Source organism: Eschrichtius robustus, chromosome 2 (assembly GCF_028021215.1).
Source record: "Eschrichtius robustus isolate mEscRob2 chromosome 2, mEscRob2.pri, whole genome shotgun sequence".
Classification (NCBI taxonomy): domain Eukaryota; kingdom Metazoa; phylum Chordata; class Mammalia; order Artiodactyla; family Eschrichtiidae; genus Eschrichtius; species Eschrichtius robustus.
This window is the reverse complement of record NC_090825.1, coordinates 103760940-103785120: the sequence shown is the minus strand read 5'-3', so window position 1 is coordinate 103785120 and position 24181 is coordinate 103760940.

Sequence of the window (24181 nt, the reverse complement as noted above, 5' to 3'; positions counted from 1 at the left end):
GCTTCTAGAAGCAAGAGTCCTTAGGTGAATCTCACTATAACTCTCACACTCTGCAGGGCAATAGAGAGAGCACCCTCCCCTCCACCCAGCTGGTCTTGCTCCAGTCCTTCCTTCAGTCCTCCACTCTCAAGTGCTCTCTTCCAGAATGGCTCTCCTAATGAACCTGATCCAACTGAATATCCCTTGATAGCCATCTTGTAGTCACTTACTGACTGTTCGCTTCATCTTTGTGCCTTTGTCATTTTCATGTGTTTCTGTCCTGTCTCCCAGCTGGGCCATAAGTGTTTCTGAATTTTACCTGACTGTTTCTGTTCACACAGTAAGCATTCAATAAATTCTCTTCACTGTCCATTTGATGGGCAGACTATCTTATAAGAGAGACCTAAGAAATAGACAAGTCTAGGGATTTCAGAGAATGTATCATAAAAAAGGAAGCTCCATTAGCTAACAATTGGAAAAATTGAGCCCTGCTAGCTAAAAAATATTATGGCAACAGAGGGAAGACTAGAAAAGAAACTAGAGTATTAGAGAGTAGTCTGAGAAAAGAAGGAGAATTAATAAAGGCTCACTCTCTGAGAGATTGATCACATTGTGGCTATAGGGCTAGGACTCTAATTAATTGCTTTTGGGAATGTTGGACCACAACTTTCCAAACAATTACCTTGGAAGACACGTTTTATCACCAAGTAATTGTCCTTGATTTTTAAAATATTGTAAAAGTCCTTAATATGCCTTATGAACATTACCGGAATATTTTCAATAAAATCCCATGTTGCCAAGCCATAAACTCCTTTCAGCCCCATAACTTACATCAGCACAGCCTGAATTCAGGAAGCCCCACCAAGATTTTGGTGACAGATTTCCATCACTTCAAAACAGAGGACCAGCTTGGAAAAGAGGCGAGTACCAACTCATTCCAAGAGAAAACTTGAAAGCTGCGACATGACAAGCTTGGCACACATCCTGGACTCTGGTTGCCTTGTGAGCATACACAGCCTGGCATTCACCTGCATGGGAGGATAAGGAAGGTTACAGAAAGTGGTTTGAAATGTCCAGTTGTGGGAGAAAATTGTCTCAAGTCCAAACAGCACTGAGATTTTTTTTTTAAACACCATTACTTACCTGCTGTTATATATTGAAGAAATTTGATTACAGTGTTTATTTATAAGCATAACAGTGTGTTTATAACCCAGAATAAATGATACAAATAGAAAAAATGGAAAATGGACACAAGTGAAAAAATAAGGACTGTCTTACCCTAATATGTTGCATGTCTTGCACAGAGAAGTTGCACTAAGTTGTTGCTTTGGCAACATGAGAATTATGTGTAAGTAATACCTCTCCAGAAACTATCCTCCTTCTCAGTAACCAGTTGTCTTCCAGCAGGGAGCTTTGCTTTCTCTTAGGCATTTATCTTGGGGAGGAGGTTGGAATAAGATCAATAATTTAATTTCCATGCATAGCAAGAGAAATAATAGGAGGGAGAAGATAAATGAGGAAGGACCCTCACAGTAACGAAGGAGGGACTGGGAGAATTAAAGTAATCTACTTAGTTATTTGGTCTCAGGAATGCCTATGTCACAAAAAGAGGGAGAAGAAAGCAAATCCAAAGAAAGATAGATTCAAGAGGTTAGAGACAGACCGCAAGAGAGGTTGGCACCAAAACTCTTCATGGGGAGAGTTTTTTTGTTTTTGTGTTATTGTTGTTTTTAAGGAGAATTATGGACAAATAAACTCTATTTAGGTAGCTCGTTCATAAACACTCCCTTTTACGGTATCCTGTTTGTTTCCTTCATAGCAGTTATTGCAAGTAGCAAATAAATTATCCATTCTCTAGTTTACTTCTCTATTTCCTGTTTTCTCACATGAACGTATCACTGAGAAGTGAGACCCTATCTTTTGTAGCATCTCTAGGATTCATCAAATAATATTGTTGAATGATTGAAAAAGTTAATGAATAAATGAATATTAGATGCTGCAGAGAGGCTGACAAGAATGAACTGGGGAAATGCTGTTGAGTAGGGTGGCATTTAGGAGGACCTGATATAGGAGAGCAGTTGTATCCAACCTAAAATTGCAAGAGGAGTTCTTAAACTGGTTCTCGAAGCTGGCTTTGGATCACACATACCATGGAGTCTTTTGAAACATGTGCCGAGCCCACGCCAGCTCAGTACAAAATTCCAGGGAAGCATCATTCACTCATCCACCATATTGGATCCCCACCCATGCTGCTAAATCAGAAACTTTAAGAGTGAATCTTGTGTTATGGATCTGTGTTAAAATGAACATTTACCATTTGGTCTACGGAGAACAACTCCCCTTCTTCTGGAAATACTTCTTCAAAGCCATGCTTCTAGTGGGGTGGGGGAGAGGGGTGACTGGGAGTGTGTGATGCAATCCTAACCACAGGAGCAGAACAACATCTAGATGGACCAATCATAGGGCTTACCCCCCTTCTCCCTTCTCACCCCTCCATCCCCCACCTGAGGTGATAGTGGCTGCTCTAAACATGGTCACATGACCAAAACCAAAAATCAGAGTCCTTTCTCAACATTTTTCAAACACTTCCTAGAGAAAAAGAATGCTTGCCTCTCTGATTACATTTCTGTAAGGATGTGATCCAGAGGGTGCCCATGGCCCTGGCCTTGACTGCATGGAGAATAATGAATAAGCTAAAAAAATGAGGCCAAAACTCAGAAGGAAGCAGAAATAGGAGGAGATTCCCAAGGCATTTGTGTCCCTGGCTTAGGGCACTACTGCCCTGGCTTAGGTCACTACTGCCCCTCCCTAGTTTTGGTTATTGAGTTTTCCCGTTGAGTCTCTGCTGCTCCAATATTCTTGCCCCAAATCCTGTGTTTTGCTTAAATTAGTTCAAAATGAATTTTGTCGCTTGTACCCAAGAGAACCCTAATACAAATGGTTACGCTACCTTTAAATTTCAAAATAAAACTAGAGAATATCATGGGTAATTATTTTCCCCAGCCTTGCATAGGCAGTTAAGAGAATTTAAATGTCAACTCAGAGGCTGCACTGAGAATAAGAGTGTTTTAACCCTACATTAGCTTTCTATACTTACTTTTGTTCTAACTCAGAACAAGCAGAGTTCCAAACTCCCATAAAGAATAAGAGGAGGGAGAAGATTAACGGCTGAACACACTCATTTTCTACATTTTGATATTTATTCATTTAAATAACTGGCTAGATTTTGCAGCAGAATTATACTTTTCTGACTGTAACCTTTCACCCGCTGTGCTCCAGAATTTCATTCTGAGGAAATAATTCACTACTGGTAGGCCAAAACACAAAGCGGTGTATTTATTATACAAGAGAAGAGATTTTGCAAGTGAAAATATGTTCCAATTTAGTCTTTGTCCTTTTCCTTCTCTTTTTAATTTTTCTCCCCACTTCTAGACCTCCACTGTTTTCTCTTTTACATATGTAGAATGGTGTGTTTCATAGTGTCAGTTGTACTCAGGGGGGGAAATCATGTAACAAAATGTGCTATTTTAAAACACAGGAAATAAGGTATAAATATGTAATACTTGAGAACATTTTAGCAGACTCCTTAGGGTCTAAATACCCTAAGATAGGATTTATTTCCTCTGTAGATAGGGCTTAAACCTTGAACAGCGTTATTAGGTATGGCCAACAGCTGTCCCTTCCTCCCACCCACAATCCTGTTTCATTGTTCCTTGCTAACAGAACTCTTTGGTCAAGCAGTGGTATGCAGAAGCCCAGCATAATCATGGTTGGCCTAAGCCAGCCATGATGAGTTCTTGCCTTTTTGCCAGTAATTGGTCTAAGGATGACCATGTGGCCCACTTCTAGGCTAGATAAGACCTAAGGGGAAGACTGTCTAGGGCTTCCAAGAAAGACTCCCCTGATGAAAGGTGGCAGCCACACAGCAGGGAGAAGCTTTTCGTTCCTGTCCCTTCCCTTCCCTTCCCTTCCCTTCCCTTCCCTTCCCTTCCCTTCCCTTCCCTTCCTGGAATTCGTGTTAAGTAAACAACTATCTTTATAGTAGTTATCTGTTATTAGTTATCTGCAGCTGAATGCATCTTAGCTGGTACACTATGAAAAAGAATTGAAAGCACATTTACATTCATCAGTTCTCATTGTGATAGCAAGAGGGTCGGGAATAATTAACAAATATTTTAAACATGGAAAAGCTAAGTTTTTCAGTAGAATATCACAAACTGTAGAGAAATTGTGTTGTAAGTCAAGACTATACAACTATAGGACAATAACATTTAAAGGTAGAACAAATTCCATGTATATTCATTAGCATATGGTATTTTTTTTTCTCTTTCTGACTTCACTCCGTATGACAAACTCTAGGTCCATCCATCTCACTACAAATAACTCAATTTCGTTTCTTTTTATGGCTGAGTGATATTCCATTGTATATATGTGCCACATATATATGGAATCTTAAAAAAAAAAAAATGGTACTGATGAACCTAGTAACAGGGCAGAAATAAAGACATAGGCATAGAGAATTGACTTGAGGACATGGGGTGGTGAGGGGAGAAGTGAGAGTAGCATCGACATACATACACTACCAAATATAAGATAGTTACCTAGCGGGGAACAGCTACATGGCACAGGGAGATCAGCTCAGTGCTTTGTGTCCACTTAGAGGGGTGGGATAGGGAAGATGGGAGGGAGACTCAAGAGGGAGGGTATATGGGGACATATGTATGCATATGGCTGATTCACTTTGGTGTACAACAGAAACTAACACAGTATTGTGAAGCAGTTATACTCCAATAAAGATCTATTTAAAAAAATAATAAAAAATAAAGGTAGAACAAAGTAAGAATGTAACTTTACATATGCTAAAATACACGTGGTCTGGTTTTACTTTACGCACCATTTCTCTCATGTACAACTTTAGCATTTACAGATATGATTAAAAACAGATTAACTGAACAGAATGGGTAATGGTCTTCAGCTGAGTACCCGAAAATTAAAACAGATTTGAGAACTCTTGTGCAACACTCACGGTTCAAATACATTGAATATGTCAGCAATTTTGTACTCTCACAGCAAGAGATAAAAGAAGCAAAGATAAAGGGATGCACAAAATAGAAAAGTCTTTGGGGATAGCAAGGCAATTAAGAGCAATATGGAAATAATCAAAACTTGGTCGACAGACAAAATAAGACCTTATGAAATAAAAATATGGGCCAACATTTGCAAAATGTTGCATGCCTTCAGATTACACATGTCTACAAAAGAAATCAAGGGTTAGATTCAATGAGCAGATATGAAACATTAGAAATGGATGAAATGCAAAAGATTTCCTAGGGTTGAACATAGACAGGCAGTTTAAAGACACCAGCTGAGTTCTGAGGATTGAAGCAGTGTTTCTCAGTCTTTCATCATGAGAGACATAGCAATATGTGAATAGAAAAGATGCAAAAGTCAAACAAACAGAGAGCTTGTTTTATTTATTGTGAGTAATTCTGTTTCAAATCAGTCTTGAGATATTCAGGAAGTAGGTTTATGTTTTTATTTTGTCAGATTATTTTTTCCCGAGTTAATAAGTGTTAAAAGATATACATAATGAATGCACCCAATATCCTAGAATGAAATATATAGAACTGCCTGAATGTGGGCACCAACTGTGGATTAATAAAACCAAGACACTCACATCAGGGGATCCTGTGCTTCTCTGGAGACTTCCCTGGGAGAAAAAATAAGAACCACAGACATAGATAAACATGGGGTTTAAACTATCAGTCAATGAAGATCTCATGAAGATGAGAATGCAGCCAACAGATGTGACCCAAACCGCACCAGACAGAGGGAAATCATAACAAGGCAGACAAAATGCTATGTCTCTGTCTGGATTATATGTGATGGGTTGGAAACTGACATATTACAATCCCGATTTCAATGCAGCAGCTGTCATCTTGCTGATCCACTTGTGTATTTCTCTCAGTTCATTCAGCCTCCTTTTGTGGTTCTTTAAATGTGGCAGTATCCTAAAAAGATTATTTTCATCATATCAAAGACTTCTGAACTTTAAATAGTAATGCCACAAAGGAGAGGCAGAGCCGGTACATCTATTGCTAATTTGCTTCATTGCTTTTACATTTGCTGCTTTCCTATACCCAGGCATACCTTCTCTGTTTGCCGCTTTGATTAAGGGACGTCTAAATGCTTTATATGTTCCCCCCCTCCCCATATTATAAATCCCACCTTTTTTCTTTGGTTAGAAATTTTGAGGCCAGATACAGACTGATTTCTAGCAGAAACAAGTTCCTGCTAGTCTATTTAGAGAGGTGTTCCCTTAGAGTCCCCTCAACAAATGTGAAAATCCCATTTGGAGCCTGGTAACTATGCCTGATCTTTTTTACACATCAAGTGTAGCCACCAGATAGAGGATCTACTAATTAGCCACTTTTAGAGTCTACCCATTAGTTGACAGACAAAACATCTGGAACTTTCAGGGTCATATGAATAAATCACCATTCTCATTAGTGTTCACAAATGGAAGGGAAAAGGTCTCCAAGTAAAGAAATGTTTCAAACCCAAGGAAACCTCCACAACCGCAGAGTACTGTTCCAGAAGAAAATTAGCAACAAAGACCTTTTTGGCTTTCAAAGATTTCAAAACATACTGGACATGAAGTTGGAAAGCATCTGATGAGGTCACAATCCAGCTGAGAAACAGGAGAAGTAGAGATGGCATCCCTTTCCTATTTCCAGAAACTGTGAATGGAATAGACAAGAACGCTGTGAATGGCAAAGATACCCAAGGTGCAATGGTTGGTGGAAACTCTTCTTGTCTATTCACTGCATAGTCACGAAAGGAAAGATTAAGAGTGTGACAAAAGGAAACCAGACTCAAGGGACCTCTTCTGTCGCAGCTTTGGTTATTCACTAGCCACCATCAGGACAGGTCACTTGAGAGCTTCATCTCTAAAATAAGAGATTGGGTTAAACGACCTTTAAAGTCCTGTCCTCGGACAAGCATTCACGTGCCCAATATCTACCTCTGAAAGGGAAACAAACGGATACTGAGAACAGAAAAGAACATCAACTCGTAACATTCTCCCTTTGGTTAAGGGCTTCTCATCTTTGCTTTCCTACATCTAAACCTTGAAAGCTCAGGATGCACATTTCAAGGGTGAGAATTAGGAATAGGAAGCCCTTTTGTAAGGCTAGGCACTTGAACGAAGTAAATAGATAAGAAAACAGGAACCCTAGAGTCATGTGAAGGACTAGAATCCATTGTGGATAAAGTGCCTTTAGGGAAATAGGAATTTATACTGTCATATTCTTAGGAACAATTAATACTTTCTTCAAAAACATGAGTCATCCTCTTCTCATCCACATAACCCCAAATCTAGGAAGTGAGCTGTGGTGGGCCATAGTATCCTGACCAACAGGGATGGGAGAGCAACTGGGTTCCTGGGAAATGTGGGAATCGAGTTTCCTAAAAGGGCTGCATACAGTGCAGACTGGCACACTAAAAAGATAGTTAATATTTAGCAAGTACTTGCATAGCAATTCCTTTGTGCTAGGTACTAATATATACACTTGATATATATTGACTAGTTTAATCCTCTCAACAGTACCATAAAGTAGGCGCTATTATTACCATCGTACACATGTGGACACTGCCCAAGGTCACACAGCTTGTTGTGGTTACCTAATGTTACATAACAAATCGCCTAAAACTTAATGACTGAAAACAACAAAAATAATTTATTTATGTATTTCACAGTTTCTGTGGTTCAAGTGTTCAAGGACTACTGGGGTGATTCTGAGTCAGGGTCTTTCATAAGATGTCAGATAGCACCTGGAGCTGTGGTCATCTGAATGTTTGACGGGGACTTTAGGATCCACTTTCAAAGTGACTTATTCTCATGCCTTGCAACTTGGTGCTGGCTCTTAGAGAGAGAGCTGTCAGTTCCTCCCCACGTGGGCTCTCCACAAGATGCATGAATGTTCTCATGTCACCCCACTGGCTTCCACCAAAGGAAGTGATTCAAGAAGGCAAGGCAGAAGTTGCAGTGCCCTGATGTAGCCTCAGATGTCACATGCTATCCCTTTTGCCATATTCCACTGGTCATACAAATCAACCTTTCTTCGTTTTGGAAGGAGGCCATATACGGGCGTGAATACCAGCCGAGTGAGTATCAGTATGTGCCATCTTGGACGTTGCCTACCGCACAGCTAATAAGTGATACAGGTGGTGTTCCAACCCAGATATCTGGCCTGGCAGTCCATGTTCCTCCCCACTATGCGAGGCTGGTCTTGGTTGGAGAGCATGCACTTCCCAGTGAGGGTGAGGAAAAGAGGAGGAGGCACAGGGGAGGCCATACTAGGAACTTAGTTAAGCCCCGGATGAAAAGTTTAAATTTTATTTTTCCCCGTTGGACACAGAAAAAAAGTCCTATTCAAGGGGCATCCCTGGTGACGCAGTGGTTAAGAATCCGCCTGCCAATACAGGAGACACGGGTTCGATCCCTGGTCCGGGAGGATCCCACATGCCATGGAGTCACTAAGCCCACGTGCCGCAACTACTGAAGCCCGCGTGCCTAGAGCCGGTGCTCTGCAGCAAGAGAAGCCACCACAATGAGAAGCCCGTGCACAGCAAAGAAGAGTAGCCGCTGCTCGCCACAACTAGAGAAAGCCTGCGCACAGCAACGAAGGCCCAGCGCAGCCATAAATAAATAAATAAATAAATAAGTAAGTAAATAAATAGTCCTATTCAAGATTTAGTTTTATGTGTATAATTCCCTCTAATTTCCTTCCATGGCGTCACTTTTGTAGTAGCTACAAAATCCCACTGGGAGAATTTAGACCTGGAGTTCTGAAAGCTGAACAGCCCGGAAGCAGTAGAGATCCCACGTGGAGCTGCTCAGCAGGTGCGGCTCGGTACCAGGTGACCAGGAGGAGCAGTGGAAGTAGTCTGGGCTGCCTCCTTTCCCAGAACGTGTTGGGAATAACAGGAGGAGGGACAGGAGAGATTTTGCTTATAGTATTTGTGTTAGGGTTATTCTGTGGCAGACATTGGTTACAAGTTAGGAGAGCCTGCACTTATGGAGTACTGTCTTCTACTACAAATAAGAACCCAGGCACTGAATTCTTTGAATTTGAATGTGAATATGCAAAAATGCCCCCCAAAGAGGCAAAGCCAAAGAAAAAGTGGTGATTCTGATAAGCAACCTTGGATATTAACAGGTAATTAATTTCAGTATTGAGAAATTAACAAATAAAGCTGAAAGTTAATCGTATTAGTATTCAGTCTTCTTACAATTTGGCTATGGGTTTTCTCAGGGATTTTTATGTGGAAATCTGGCAAGGCTTTCTTAGACACTGACCATTCCTGGTTAAATGGCAATTCATAGAAGAAAAAACACAAATAGCTGATAAATACATGAAAATTTTGCTCACAGTTGATAATAATCAGATACATACAAATTGAAACATAATACCCCATTTTCCACTTATCACATCTGCGAAATTTTTAGATTTTAATAATATCCAATAGTGGCAAAGATCTAGGAAATAGGCACACTAATACAATGTTAGTGGACATGTAAATTAGGGCAGCTTTGGGATGAAAATCTGATAATATTTCTCACAATTCTACTCCAAAGTTTAATCCTAGAGAAATATTTCCACTTGTTGCTAAAGAGGTACATACAGGGAAGTGCATTACAAAACAGTGCAAAAGAGTGAACAATCGGAAACCCAATTTTTCATCTGTAAAGGCTTGGTTAAAAAATCGTTATACTACATCCGTAGTATAGAATATTACCCAGTAGCTTAAAGGAGCTTGGAAGATCCATGTAAATTGACATGAAAAGTTTTCCCGGCCATACTGTTAAATGAAAAAAGCAAGTAAAGAACAATAAGTACAGAATCCTATTTATGCAAAAATAATAACAAAAAAACAATATATTATATAAGTGTATATCTATAAATAAATCCATAGGAAAAGTTCTCTCCCCTGAAGAATGGAGTAAGATTGGTTGGGGATGAGAGAGAATATAAGGCAGAGAGAGGAGGCTATGAAAAGGAAAACTACAATTTTTTTTCATCAGGAGTTTATTCGTGTATTACTTGTGTAAAAAAAAAAAAAAAAAAAAAATAGAGTGTTTTAATCATGAAGGCATTCTAGACCAAGTACTCAGTGCACAGAAACATTCTATATGTGTATACAGTAACGCTCTTGTTGCACCCACATTCTCAGAAAATCAAGCCTTGTTTGTCTGTAACTCTAAACCATAGTGGACCAGGTGTCTGAAAGAAGAAGAGAAATGAACCCATTTATCTTTGTTGTCTGTTGTTAGTTTTTAGCCTGACCTTCTTATGGTTTCCATTCTTTTTATGATCATTGTTTCTTTCTCAACTCATATAAAAGGTCGAAAACATAAACCATCAGTTGAACTGGAAAATTGGATATGAAAAGATGGCTTCGTGAAAAGGCAGCTTCTACATTTGAGGCACACTGATGTTTCCAGGTGAATACTGCAAATAAAAATAGATCAACAATTCATGGATTTTTGCAGGCTGAGAAATACATATCATACCACCCAAAGCTCAGTGGATACTCTTAACCTTCTCTCCAGATCTGTGTATATAACTACAGTGAAAGTTATCTACTATATGTAAATGGTACGCATAGTTTCATTATTCCTCACACCTTGTCCCCTGTAGCAAGATGCTTTCATCCCTACTTTTTGTTATCAGGACTTCCGTCCTGGCTGTCTTCTCCACTAGACAGCAAATAGCTTGAGGGTTAGTGTGTCTGGTTCTCTTCTGCAACTGCCATGGTACAGTGTCTTAGCTCAGCAATCAGCCAATAGATGGTTCTTAAAAATTACTGCTCATTGGGTTATTCAACTGATAAATAAATGCTATGTATTAAATCTATAAGAGGAATTTCTATTCTTGTTGATTATTACAAGTTATGAAAGAAAGCATGTAAAACACTGCAATACAATTCCAAATATGATAACTTTGGAGCAGAATCTGGAAGAAATGTAGAATAGAGTCTGAGAGGTATAGTGGAAACATTTGGGCACTGTAGCTCTTCCGGGCCAGAACTGTCTCTTCCATCTCTGTGTTTCTTACACCCAACGCAGTGCCTGGTGACCTAGTACCTAGTGGGTTCTCAATACATATTGCTGAATAATGATTAAAGCAGGAAGCAGACCTGGGCTTTGGAGGCAGACAATCCTGTAGTTGAATCCTGGCCTGATAAATTTCACCCGTGACCTTAAATATTCTTTATACCCTCCTTTTAAACTTGAAATTAAAAATTACATAATCATCAGGTTGCCGTGAAGATTAAATAGGTAAAATATCCATGGTAGTGCCTGGTTCTTGAGAAATAGTATTTATCTGCCTTCTCTCAACTACTAAGATAGAGGCCGAGTTTCACTTTTCTGACAGTCTAGGGGAAAAAAAAAAAGATGTTAGATTCAATCAAAGAATTTTAGAATTTGGCCAGTTTGAGCTTTGACCACCACAAGCCATTTTCCATCATTTTAAGTGATATTAGTATGATGTAGATAAGATAACACGTAATAGTTTTGAAGTCTTCACAGTCTTTTTCTCTGTACTCTCCTCTCCACCTCCCCAACCCTCCACCAGCTAAACAGACGCTTCCTTTGTTCACTTGGCCTTACCCCTGTCTTCCAAGAGAGAAGCTGAATCCGTGAACTCAGGTTTTGCAGCTTGGGGTAGAGACTCAGGAGAGAAAGCAAGAACTGGAGGAGCAAAGGAAGGAGTCAAGGTTGGTTCCTGGGAGACAAGGAACACCATAGGTAAAAGCAAAGAGTGGAAGGAGGAAACATACAAGTCTTTTCAGCTCACTTGGGAGGAGAGGTTTTAGTGGAGAAATGCTGGGGAGTGTTGGATAGAGGGAGTGCTTGCAGGCCCTTCTGGGTGCCTAAAAAGTATGAAAGACTGAGAGTTAGAGGAAAGAAGACGGAAAGAGATTTTTTTTAACTGTTGCGGTGAGTTATGAGGCCCACATCTTTAAATGTTTTTGGACAGATTTAGTAAAGATTACAATTAAGTTTAGTCACTTTGAGATGCTGGTCTACGCTTCTTTATGCACAGTACCGTGCAAAAATGGGGTCTCCTGTTGCCCCAGGCTTTATTCAAATTATAAAAAGAGTTCCTGGAAGACCATGTTAGAATTACTCTTAATACAGAAATGAATAATGAAAAAGTCTACAACTAACACATAAAAGGTTACATGTGGTTAATTGTTTAAAGCACATCACACAGAATAAGTAGAGACTAGGACAAGGTGGTTCCATGTCCAAGGAAGAATCCAGTGTGGCACCTGCCAACAGGTCTGGGTGGACAGGACTGGAATTTTCTTCCCAAAAGGACAGAGGATGCAGACGCACAGGGAGAAACTCACAGTCTTCCCTGTGGTAAGCAGGTAAAATACCTAAAAGAGATCAAGTTACATTGATCTTTACATCACTGTCAACCACTTGCTAAATGCAGGGTACCCTTTTAATGCAAATTTTATTAAACTATAGCAAATATACAGAAAAGCATATGAAATCGTTTCCTAGGGCTGTTTTAACAAACCACCACAAACTTGGTGGCTTAAAACAATTCTCTCAGAGTGCTGGAGGCTAAAAGTTCTGAATTTAGGTGTTGGAATAGCTACACTCCCTCAAGAGGCTCCGGGGGAGAATCCATTCCAAGCCTTTCTGCTAACTTCTGGTGGTTCCCGGCACTCCTTGGCTTATGGCCACATCGCTGCAACCTCTGTCTCCATCTCCACATTGCCTTCTCCTCTGTGGATCTGGGTTGTCGCCCGACCACTCCACTCTGCCTCTGTCATCACATTGCCTCCTCCTCTCCTGTCTCTCCTCTTTGTGTCTCTTAGAAAGACCATTGTCATTAAATTTAGGGCCCACCTACATAATCCACAATGATTTCTTCATCTCAAGATCTTTACCTTAATTACATCTGTAAAGACCCTTTTTCCAAATAAGTTAATATTTACAGATTCTAGGATTTGATGTGGACATATATTTTGAAGGGCCAACGTTCAATACACTGAAGTGTACATATCATAAGTATACAGCTTGATGAATTTTCCTAAAGTGAAATCACCATTCCCCAAATCAATAAATTAGCTGCATCCCTGCAGCCCTCTCCTGCCCCTTACCATCATTATCACCTGCCCCAAGGATATGCTAGATTTGCCTGTTTCAGAACTTTAGATTAAAAAAAAAGCCTCAGGGGCTTCCCTGGTGGCACAGTGGTTAGGAATCCGCCTGCCAATACAGCGGACACAGGTTCAGTCTCTGGTCTGGGAAGATCCCGCGTGCTGCGGAGCAGCTAAGCCCGTGCGCCACAACTACTGAAGCCTACGCACCTAGAGCCCGTGCTCTGCAACTAGAGAAGCCACCGCAATAAGAAACCCAGGTACCACAACGAAGAGTAGCCCCCGCTCGCCACAACTAGAGAAAGCCTGTGTGCAGCAACGAAGAACCAATGCAGCCAAAAATAAATAAATAAAAATTTTAAAACAAAAGAAAAGCATCACTATGCACCCTCTTTTACTCTGTTGTGACATCACATTGTGAGATGTTCATCATTGTGAAATTCATGTAGTTGCAGCTCATTCAATGTCACTGCTATGTGGTATCCCATTGTATAACAATACCACAGTTCATTTGTTTATCATAAATGGACATTTGGGTTGTTTCTACTTTTTGGCTATTAATAATAATGTTGCTATAGTAGTACATGTCTTTTGGTGAATATATGTATGCATTTCTGTTGAGTGTATACCCAAAAGTGAAATTGCTGGGTCATAGAGTATGCGTATGGTTTGCTTTAGTAGACACCACCCACCAATTTTCCAGAGTGGTTGTACTAGGGTAGCCTTTGAACTTAAATTTTCAGAATGATTAATGAATCTCTACCAAAGTCTCCAAAAGGGAGATTCTACAAACTCCTTAGGAAACTCCTCTGAGGTTGAACTAATCTGGAAGTTTCCAGTCTTTTCCTCAGAATTAGTGGAACTCACTTTTGCAGAAATGGTTTGTTAAGTAAATAAATAGTCTATACAAGATGCTAGAGAGAATGCTTCATCCACTTAAAAAAATAATTGGGAAACCTTTTAACATCATTTATATACATATGCAGCCCGAGTGGGAGCGGTGCCCCCTGAATAGCACAGCACCGGTTACACAGCCTTCATCACTCCAAGGTCTGTGCAGGGCCAGTGAGCTAGCTCAAAAGATATGCTGCAAGTTCCACAGCTGTGCTTTCTAGGCTCTTCTTCGATGGATACTTTTTCTCTAATGCTCTATATTAAACTAAGGAGGAAACACGGTCTCTTCCTTGGATTACAAAAGAAATCGTTTCATGAGTTTTAATCAACTTTGCTGAAGATTTAGTGGGGCCACAGGAAGGAGAACATTATGGAGGACATGGTTTTCCATTACCTATGCACTACTTCCGCCCCAATGAATCATGAAGTCCAGTACCTCTCCGTCTTTTATGCAAAGCAATTCAGTGCCCCCCAGCTTGTACCCACAAAACTGGATATCCAAACCTATAACAGTATTCAGTAGAACAGGACTCTCTATATAACTGGATCTAGACTCCATGGAGACACTTGGGATTATGAATATGGAAACTAGGTGCAGGACCCTGGCCACGGAGAAGAAGAGCAGATGCAGCATATACCAGTGCAGCATCCCTTGGCCCTGTGAAATTTCTTATATGGTATGCATCTGCCATTAGCACTGGCTATACCACGTAGGGTTGTGAGAGATTTGAGAACTCTCTGTAAATGGGACCAGCATTACCATTCAGAAGGCTTTTATACATTCTCTGCAATGAATGCTTCCATTTAAGAGGGTGTTTACAAACATTGGGCTCTCCTGGCTGCTGAACCTGATTCAGCAATGGCAAGGTCAGGTCATAGCATCATTTCCTGTAGAAAAAAAAGCAGAGTCAGTGCCCAGAAGTCCCAGAGCTTGCACAATCTGGAAAACCTTTCACAGCAGAATTACTGTGTCAAATACAAGTCAGTTTCAAAATACATTCAATTTTGTCCAGTTTAGGAGTAGTTCAAAAGGAAGGGTATACAGTGGTGGAAACCAGTACTGTAAAATCAGTTCTCTTGGTTTGGCTTCTGATTGTGAACCTCTAAATTAATTTCTAGAGCACCTCTAAATTAATTTCTAGATATAAAAGAATCAAATAAAATGTTTTTAAAGTACAGTAATCTTCTAGAACATGGCAGATGTTGCCTGATACCCTCCCAGGAATTTTTTTTTCTCCACTTTCCCCAACAATAATTTAAATTTCCCAACCATATCATTTGGATGGGTTTAGCTCAGTGTGGTGCCATAAATGTTTAATAACGGGCTCACTGAGGTCATAAAAAAGCCCTGATTTCTAGTGCTTGACTATTTCTATGGTATAAATATTCCCACAGTGACCAATTTGAAGTTACCAAAGTGATATCACTGGATGCAGAGTTGGTATGAGATGTGTAGTGGTACACCATTATATAGTATTTCTACCACACAGATTCAATAGATATAAATAACCTCAAGAGCATAGATTATAATAAAATGATTAGGAAATGATGAGTTTAGATTTTATTACCTGTTTTTAATGTAATTTAATTATAAGTTATACAATTGAATTCTTATTGATAGCTGTGCTTAACAAACACATTACAAATTTCCTGAAAATATACTGATTGGCTCTAGCAAATAGGTACTAACTAGCTCCAGCACATCCCTGGATTAACCCCGCTTTCAGCCAAAGGGGCGGGGGGATCTGATTTCCTTGATCCAATCAACGTTTCCTATTCCCCTAGCTCCAGTTTTGGAATGGGATAGTGATTCAGTCTAGGACAGTGACACACAAAGAAGTATTGGTTGGGGGTGCCACAGAAGAAAACTATCCTCTCTTCCCTGCGAAGAAAGCCAATGGTGTGGTTTAAAGATGTGAGTTCTAGAACTGTTGTACCATGAGAAATTCAACCTGAGGAGAAAGATGGCATATGATGGAGAACAGACTAGCCAGAATTGTAGAGAAATGGAGTCAGAGGTCTAAGAACATCATAACCATGCCTAAGTCAAATCATGATGGAAGTTCTTCCTCCAGGTATTTTAATTTCAGGAGCCAATATATTATTCTCTTTTTTGTTTATGCCATTTGAGTTGGGTTTCATGTTACTGACAAAGAGTTCCAAGAGATACATGGAAGATTTGATGTATAAAAATAAAAATACATCAATCCTTGTTACAGATATTTGTGGGTAGCACCCAAATAAGTATAACAGATTGTGTTTCGGTATGATAAAAGAAGTTACTCCTCAGCTAAACTCTAAATTTTGGCCTTACCTGCACGCTCAGAGAGTAAGCCTAATTAAAAGTAAGTTAAAAGTATTTTCTAGAAATTATTTTTTTATAATATTTTAGGTGTAAATATAAATGGTATTTTTAATTGAACTTTTTATTTGATATAATTGCGGATTTACACAAAGTTGTAAGAAATAATACAGAGAAATTCTAGGTACCTTCTCCCTAGTTTCCCCCAATATTAATATGTTGCAAAATAATAATACAATAGCACAACTAAGATACTGGTATTAACTCAATCCAGATGAAGAACAGTCCCATCACCACCAGATTCCCTCGTGGTGCCCTTTTGTAGCCACATGTACACCGTCCTCTCCTCTCTCACTCCCTGACTCCTGGCAACCACTAATCTCTCCTCTGTTTAAATAAATTTGTAATTTTAAGAATGTTATGTAAATGTAGTCCTACACTATGTAGCCTTTTGAGATTCGCTTTTCTCATGCAGCATAACTCTGGAGATTTGTTTAAATTGTTGAGTGTATCAGTGGTTCATTTCCTTTTTATTGCTTAGTTGTATCCCATGGTATCAACTACCAGAGTTTGTTTAACTTTTCACCTGAAGGACAACTGGGTTGCTTACAAATTTTGCTATTACAAATAAAGCTTCTAGGAACATCATGTCCATATTTTTGTGTGAACATAAATTTTCATTTTCCCGAGGAAAATTCTCAGGAGTGTAATTGCTGGGTTGCATGATAGTTGTAGATTTTGTTTTACAAGAAACTAGCAAACCGTGTCTCAGAGTGGCTACACCATTTTACATTCCAACCAGCAATGTATTTATGATCTTGTTTCTTCACATTCTTGACAGTATTTGGTGTTCTCACTATTTTTTTATTGTAACCATTCTGACTGGTGAGTTTAAATTTGTTTCCCTAATGGCTAATTACATTGAAAACCTTTTCATGTGCTTATTTGCTATCTATTTATTCTCTTAAGTCAAATGTTGGTTCACGTCTTTTGCCCATTTTCTAATTGGACATTTTTGGGCTTTTTGCCATTGAGTTTTGAGAGTTTTTTAAATATTTTCTAGATACCAATCTTCTGTCAGGCGTGTGGTTTGCAAATATTTCCCCCCAGTCAGTAGCTTGTCTTTACATCTTCCTGAAAGGGACTTTTGCAGAGCAAAATTTTTAATCTTGATGAGGTCCAATTTATGGCTTTTTCCTTTTATGGATTGTGATTTGGCTGTCAAGTCTAAGAGCTCTTTGCCTAGCCCTAGAGTCTGAAGATTTTCTCTCTTTTTATTTTTAAAGTTTTATAGTTTTACTTTTCACATTTCAGTTTATGGTCCATTCTGAGTTAACTTTTTACAAAATGTGAGATTTAGTCAATGTTTATTGTTTTGCCCATGAATGTCTACTTGCTTCAGCACCATTTGTTGAAAAGGCTATGTCGTAGTTTTTAAAGGAATCAACTCTACTGATCCTAGTACAAAATCTGGAAGTTTGCTCTTTTTCTACTAAGACCACATATAGTTAAATTGGTTGTGATGTGTTACTTTTCCTGAAAATGGAAAGCAATAAAAGTAATTTACTTTATTAAATTAATTTTAAATATTAAAATTAATTTCTATGCAGGCATCAAAAGTAATTAAGAGCCTATCATTAGACATCTAAATATTAAACTTGGATAAATCTTTTTATTTCTTTGTAAAATATGACTAGAGTAGCTGTCACTGGTATGGTCTATCACAGTAATAGGACTGAGGTTTTTGTTTGTTTTGAATGTAGCTTAGAGGAAAAAGTCTTATTCCTTCATGGTTACAGCACATACTTTCTTTAGCACACTACGTTGCCCAATATACAAAAACAATCTGCTAAGGGTAAGAGCCCAGGTGATTTCCCCCTCTGTTAGAACACTTATTTCCCTTCATGTTTTCCTAGATCCTTGTCAGTTTCCCCCACTAGGCCATACACTCCTTGTAACATCACCATCTCGCAGAGTGCCACGCACGCAATGAGCACTCGATAATATTTGCTGCGTGAATGAAATGTTGAACCAATCAACAGTCCCCCAGGAGCTTATAATCTATGATGAGGGCATACTGCAAGAATACAAACACTAGTGAAATATGAGAAAGGTTTCAGCTTTGGCAGGAATAGAGGCAGCAAGACCAAGACTTTTTCCCTAAGGATATAAGACTCTCCTACATGGTCCAGCCTATCTTTCAACTTTCACTCTGTCCTTTGGGGCCGAAGCCCTGCTAATAACTATTGTATAGCTTGCTCTTCTTTCTTTTCTTTTTAAACATGTCCACTGGGTCTTAAGGGGCCATGTTTGTGACTATGTTTGGACAAGATTCCGGTGTTTGTGGTATCTAAATGCCATCTTAATAGTATCCCAGTCTTTCCAGGTTCACTGTCTCAGAGAATGATGCTCACCAAGCACAAGGTTGCCCAGCTTAGACACCCAAGAATCATCCTGATTCTAGCTCAGCCTGCCCCCCTTATCCATTCACTTAGCACTGACCAATGCCTCACATCTCTTCATGTCTCTCTGTTCCCACTGCTATACCCTAATCCAGTTAATCATTATTTCTCACTTGGGAAATAAATAGCCTCAGCTTTTTAATAGGCCTTGTATCCAGTTTTTCCTAACCTACCACCTACCTAAATGTGTCTAAACCCCAAAACTGATTCAAACTGATTATTCTCCTACTAAAAGTCCCTCTAATCCTTTCCATTGCCCTTAGGATGACATCCAGATTTCTCAGTATGGTCCTTGACATCTTCCCCCTGGCTCTCTCTCCAGACTCATTCTGCCTTGTCCCATCCCTCAGACACTTGAGCTCTAGGCTCTCTGGCCAAATGGAATTTCTTTTGTACATGTCCCCTTATTTCTGGTCCTTTTCACAAACAATTTTCCTGCCAAGAATATACAATACTTTCTACCTAAATCCTCTGCATCCCTTAGTGATTATGTTTAAAAATCACTGCCTGTAGAAAGTGTTCCCTGCCCTCCCTGACTAGATTAGATGACTCTGCTGGGTTCGCCCAGCTCCCTGTACTTCTGCCATCATAACTCTTGCCATACTCTTTTAATCCTTTAGCATTCAGTCTGTTCCTCTTAAAGGACTGCAGGGTCTCTAAGGAGAAGCTCTTTGTCACTTTCTCAATGGGATCGCCAACATCTAGCCCAGCACAAGGCACCCTGTTGGCACTTAGTAAATGTTGTTTGAATAAATGAATAGACAATCATTACGTGAGGTGGACTATAATAGGAAAAAAAAGAAATGTAGAAACCAGTCGGTAGACCTTTGCAATCATCAAAGAGAAAAAGCAATACAAGTCTGGAATAAATTTTGGCAGTGAGAAGACAGAGAAGGCTGTAGCCCTGGCAGACGCTATGGAGGCAGAAGGTTACAGTGACTGGAGAGAGAGAAAGGGAGGGCTAGAGTAGTCAACTTTAGAATGCTGGCATACTTACAAAGAAAACAAGCACACACATGCACAATCTCAATGAAAAAAAGGAGAATCAGGCTGCTTATTTTTAGAGTATATCAGGGTGAAATTCTGAAATAATTGCCACCATGTTTCTTTTTGGCATTTTTCTCCTTTTCTGGCTTCTTGTTTTTTGAGCTCGCAGTAGAGGCAGTGGCCTCGAGTATCAAAGACCAAACTTACTAACATATTTTTTGTCTCAACACGTGGCTTTGCACATCAAGATTAAGCACCTTAGTGACTCAGCACAGAGTTCAGGCTATAACTAACTTGAAGGAATGTGAGACAACATAAGGACAGTTTTCTAACCCAAAAGGATATAAACATTCAGCCCTCTGTGAAGGGGAGAATCAGAAGGACATGCCCAGAGGTCAGAAGCTGGAGAGCCAAGAGCTCTGCTGCTTCCTCCCCAAACGGGAGCCCCAGGGCAGAGGGTTTGATAAAGAACCCAAAGAAGTTTGTGTTTGGCCACCAGAGAATGGACTTGTGTTTTGCTCCTTCTTGGGTGAGGCTTAAGATGGTAGTGAGACTTTCAACAATCATGCTGGCCTTAATAGAGTAGCTTGTGGATGTTTCCAACAACACAAAATATGAAAGTAGTAGAGCAGGGCTTCCCTTGTGGCGCAGTGGTTAAGAATCCGCCTGCCAATGTAGGGGACACAGGTTCGAGCCCTGGTTCGGGAAGATCCCACATGCCGCGGAGCAACTAAGCCCGTGCGCCACAACTACTGAGCCTGCGCTGTAGAGCCTGCAAGCTACAACTGCTGAGCCCACATGCCACAACTACTGAAGCCCACATGCCTAGAGCCCCTGCTCTGCAACAAGAGAAGCCACTGCAATGAGAAGCCTGCGCACTGCAACGAAAAGTAGCCCCCACTCACCGCAACTAGAGAAAGCCCACGTACAGCAACGAAGACCCAACACAGCCAAAAATAAAAATAAATAAAATAAATAAATTTTTTTAAAAAAGAAAGTAATAGAGCAGATATCATATATAGATGCAGATACAGGGATAGACATAGAGATATCAGCAAGAAAGAAACAGAAGGACTATGATAGCCACTCAACCTGAGTTATTCACCCACATAGTGGAAGTGGAAGAGTGTCTCATCTTTTCCTGTGTCCCCAAAAGGGACAAGAAAGTAGCTGAGTAGTTGGTAGACTTTGGAATCAGAAAAAAATTATTGTTAAGACAAGGAGGACACCAAAGGAATTGTGTGACTGAAGAAGAATGGTAGCCCGGAACAGATCAGCTGTAGATGCCACAGAGATAAATGCCAATAACCTAAGAGCAAAGGAATATTTATATATCATTGGAAACCACTGGGATTGGATCCTAATGACTGGAACCATATATCTCTTCCATGGTGCAATATAGCCATCCTGGGCCTGAAGAGATGGGAAGGAAAGGTGTAGGTGAGAGTATCTTGAATTGACTAGTATTTACCCAAAGGAACTAACAAAAATCTGAAAGTGGCATACTATACCTTGATTTACTTATGTTTTTATTGGTGCCTATGGGGCCAAAAGCTAATTTAAGTGCAACTATAGTGAAATTTTTCTATTACACTTCTGCATGCCTAAGTCACACAAGTTACGAAATTTGTCTATAATAGCAACAAAGATGGAGGATATGCAGGTGTGTATACTTCTAGAGAGAAAATGGTGATCTCACTTCTTATCATCTTAACAGATAACTTTTAATTTTAAATACTTGCCCATGTCCATATTTATGTATTTAAATATGCCATGTGAAAATTTGAAAAGTATTATTTTTATTTTTCCCCCAAATTAGAAATATTATGAGGAATCAATTATTTCTTGCAAAAGTACCATTTAAAGAGCTGTAATTTTCAACTAACTCCACCATGGTAATGACCAGATACTCATTGTAGGTAAATCAGAGTATGTAATTGGTGTGATATTAAATTATTATAAAAGTATATATGTGGTCATTATGTTACACATGTGTCACTGCATTATGTGGTTATTAGGTTACACATGTATAATCTCATTGTTCAATGGATATACATCATTATGTTTCATGTGGCATGGAATTAAATGGCCCCAGTATTTCAAACTTGGAATGTCTTTAGAGATGATCCAGCCCAATGCCATCATTATACAAATGAGGGAATTGAAGCCAAGAGAAGTTAAATAATTTACTTAGTCACACTGTCCATTAACATTGCAGCTAAAATGAGACCCCCCTGGCATAGCACTACTCTGATAATTTTAATTAATTTCAAGGATAATATGCTCCATAAATTGGTTTATCAGTAGAGACACCTTCAGCAGCAAATAACTGAAGTAGAATTGAAAATGGTTTAAACAATAAGGAAAATGTATTATCTTGAATAATGTGGAACAGGAAGGTACAGTAATTCCAAGGTTAGTTAATTCTGTGATCAAAGGCCTGGATTTCTTCCCATCCCTCTGTTCTCCCATCCCTACTGTATCAGATTGTCTTCAGGCTGGCTCCCCTTGTGGTCCTGAGAACAGTTGTAGCAATACCAGGCAACACACAGACACCTCAAGATACAGTGCCACTATATCTTTTCCTAGAAGTGCCCCCAGAAAACTGACCTGCATTTCTCCTTGACAAGAACTGCATTCTGTGCTCATGGAATAGGACCACCTTAAGGGACTTAGATTAATCAGGACACTACAGGAAAATAAATGCGTCCAGCTTCCCCTAATGCCCTTCTTACGAAGGTGGCTTCCTGGAGGAATCAGGAGTCAAGTATAAAGGGAAAGAAGGAGGAATAATTGGAAGGCAACCAACAGTGTCTGTCATAACTGGCACATGTTTCTGAGCATAAATCAAAGTTGGCTATTGAAAATCCTTGATAGAGCAAAGAGGTATTTTATGAATATAAATTAATAATATTAATTATTAAGAAGGTGGTAAATAATAGTAAGCAATTTGGCCATAGCATGATCTGGTTGCTCTGGCCTCACTTTAGGACATGGAATTGAGAGGTGCAGAGGATCAAGTTCTTACATGAACCAGACCCTAAATCTCCATTTACAAAAGGCTTTCTTTTGATAATTTTACGTTCAAATGATCCAATACAGAATTAGATGAAGGAGATGAATCATGAGATGGCTGTGGGTTACTTGAATAGATATTTTTATAATGATTACAGGCACTCACAACACCACATTCTTGAAATTATATTGCCTTGTGATACAAAGAGCTTGTTCTTCCCATAATGGCATCTTGATAGAATGTGGGTGGGCTGAATAGCTCCCAGGGCATTAGCAAAGCAATGACATAAAATCATTGTTTTATTTTCTGTAGCTCCTCCAGATAGCTTGAGGGAAATTATGTGACTACTCTACAAATGATGGGTAACTATGAATTCCAGAGAGATGAGGCAAGGGATTGCATGACATCATAAACTAAGAAAGGACAGAGTCTGGGTCCTGTTTTATGCAATCAGGGCCTTGCAGTCTATTTTCCTTGTATTTTGCAGATGCTTCCTCTGTGAGCTATGTAATTATTTTTTACCAAAGGAAGAAGCATGCATCTTCCTTCCTTTTCACTTTTTTCATTTTCACACTACAACTGTGAGAAGTAAAAAGTCTTTTTAAATAGTTATTTCATGGAAATAATAACAAAACAGCAAATTGAGAGCTTAGGTATATACGTATGCAAACCATTTAGGATTTTATTTCATTGCATGTCTTTTTCTTATTTAAAAGCACCAAACTCATGTCTGTTCAGAGTGATTAACCACAACCTGGGCTTGATGGTTCCACATTCATTGTCAAGTGACCCTGAGTTAACAGCATCACCTCCCTAAACCTCAGTCTCCTGATCTGTAACATGGGTATAATCATACAACCTGATAGGAATATTTAAGGTTTGAAAAAATATTTGTAAGTCACTTACCCAGTAACTTGTGTATTACTGTTATTTTCTCATCCCTCATTATCATTATCATGGTAAAGATAATTTGAAAATTACACAAATGACATGCATTTTAAAAAATTTTATACAAATGTTTTTCTGAGAAGTTCTATAGCTTTCATAAAATTCTCAGAAGCGTCTTTGACTTTTAACAAAAGTGTTAAGTGTTAGAGCAAACGTTGCATATTAATCACCATATCCCCAAGAACCAGTAACCAATGTTAAATATGTTAAACAACTAAACTGGCTTACCTGAAACTACTTGCTTCTGAGGAAATATATGAGAATACTCCTCTTTTATGTCTTTCTCAAATAAATGTAGAATCACAGATTTTCCTTATAGTTGTAGACATAGGTATATTTCTTTCAGCCAAATGTTTTGTAAGCAAAGTATGTTAAACGCTTTTTATAAATTGTAGTATTTTTCAA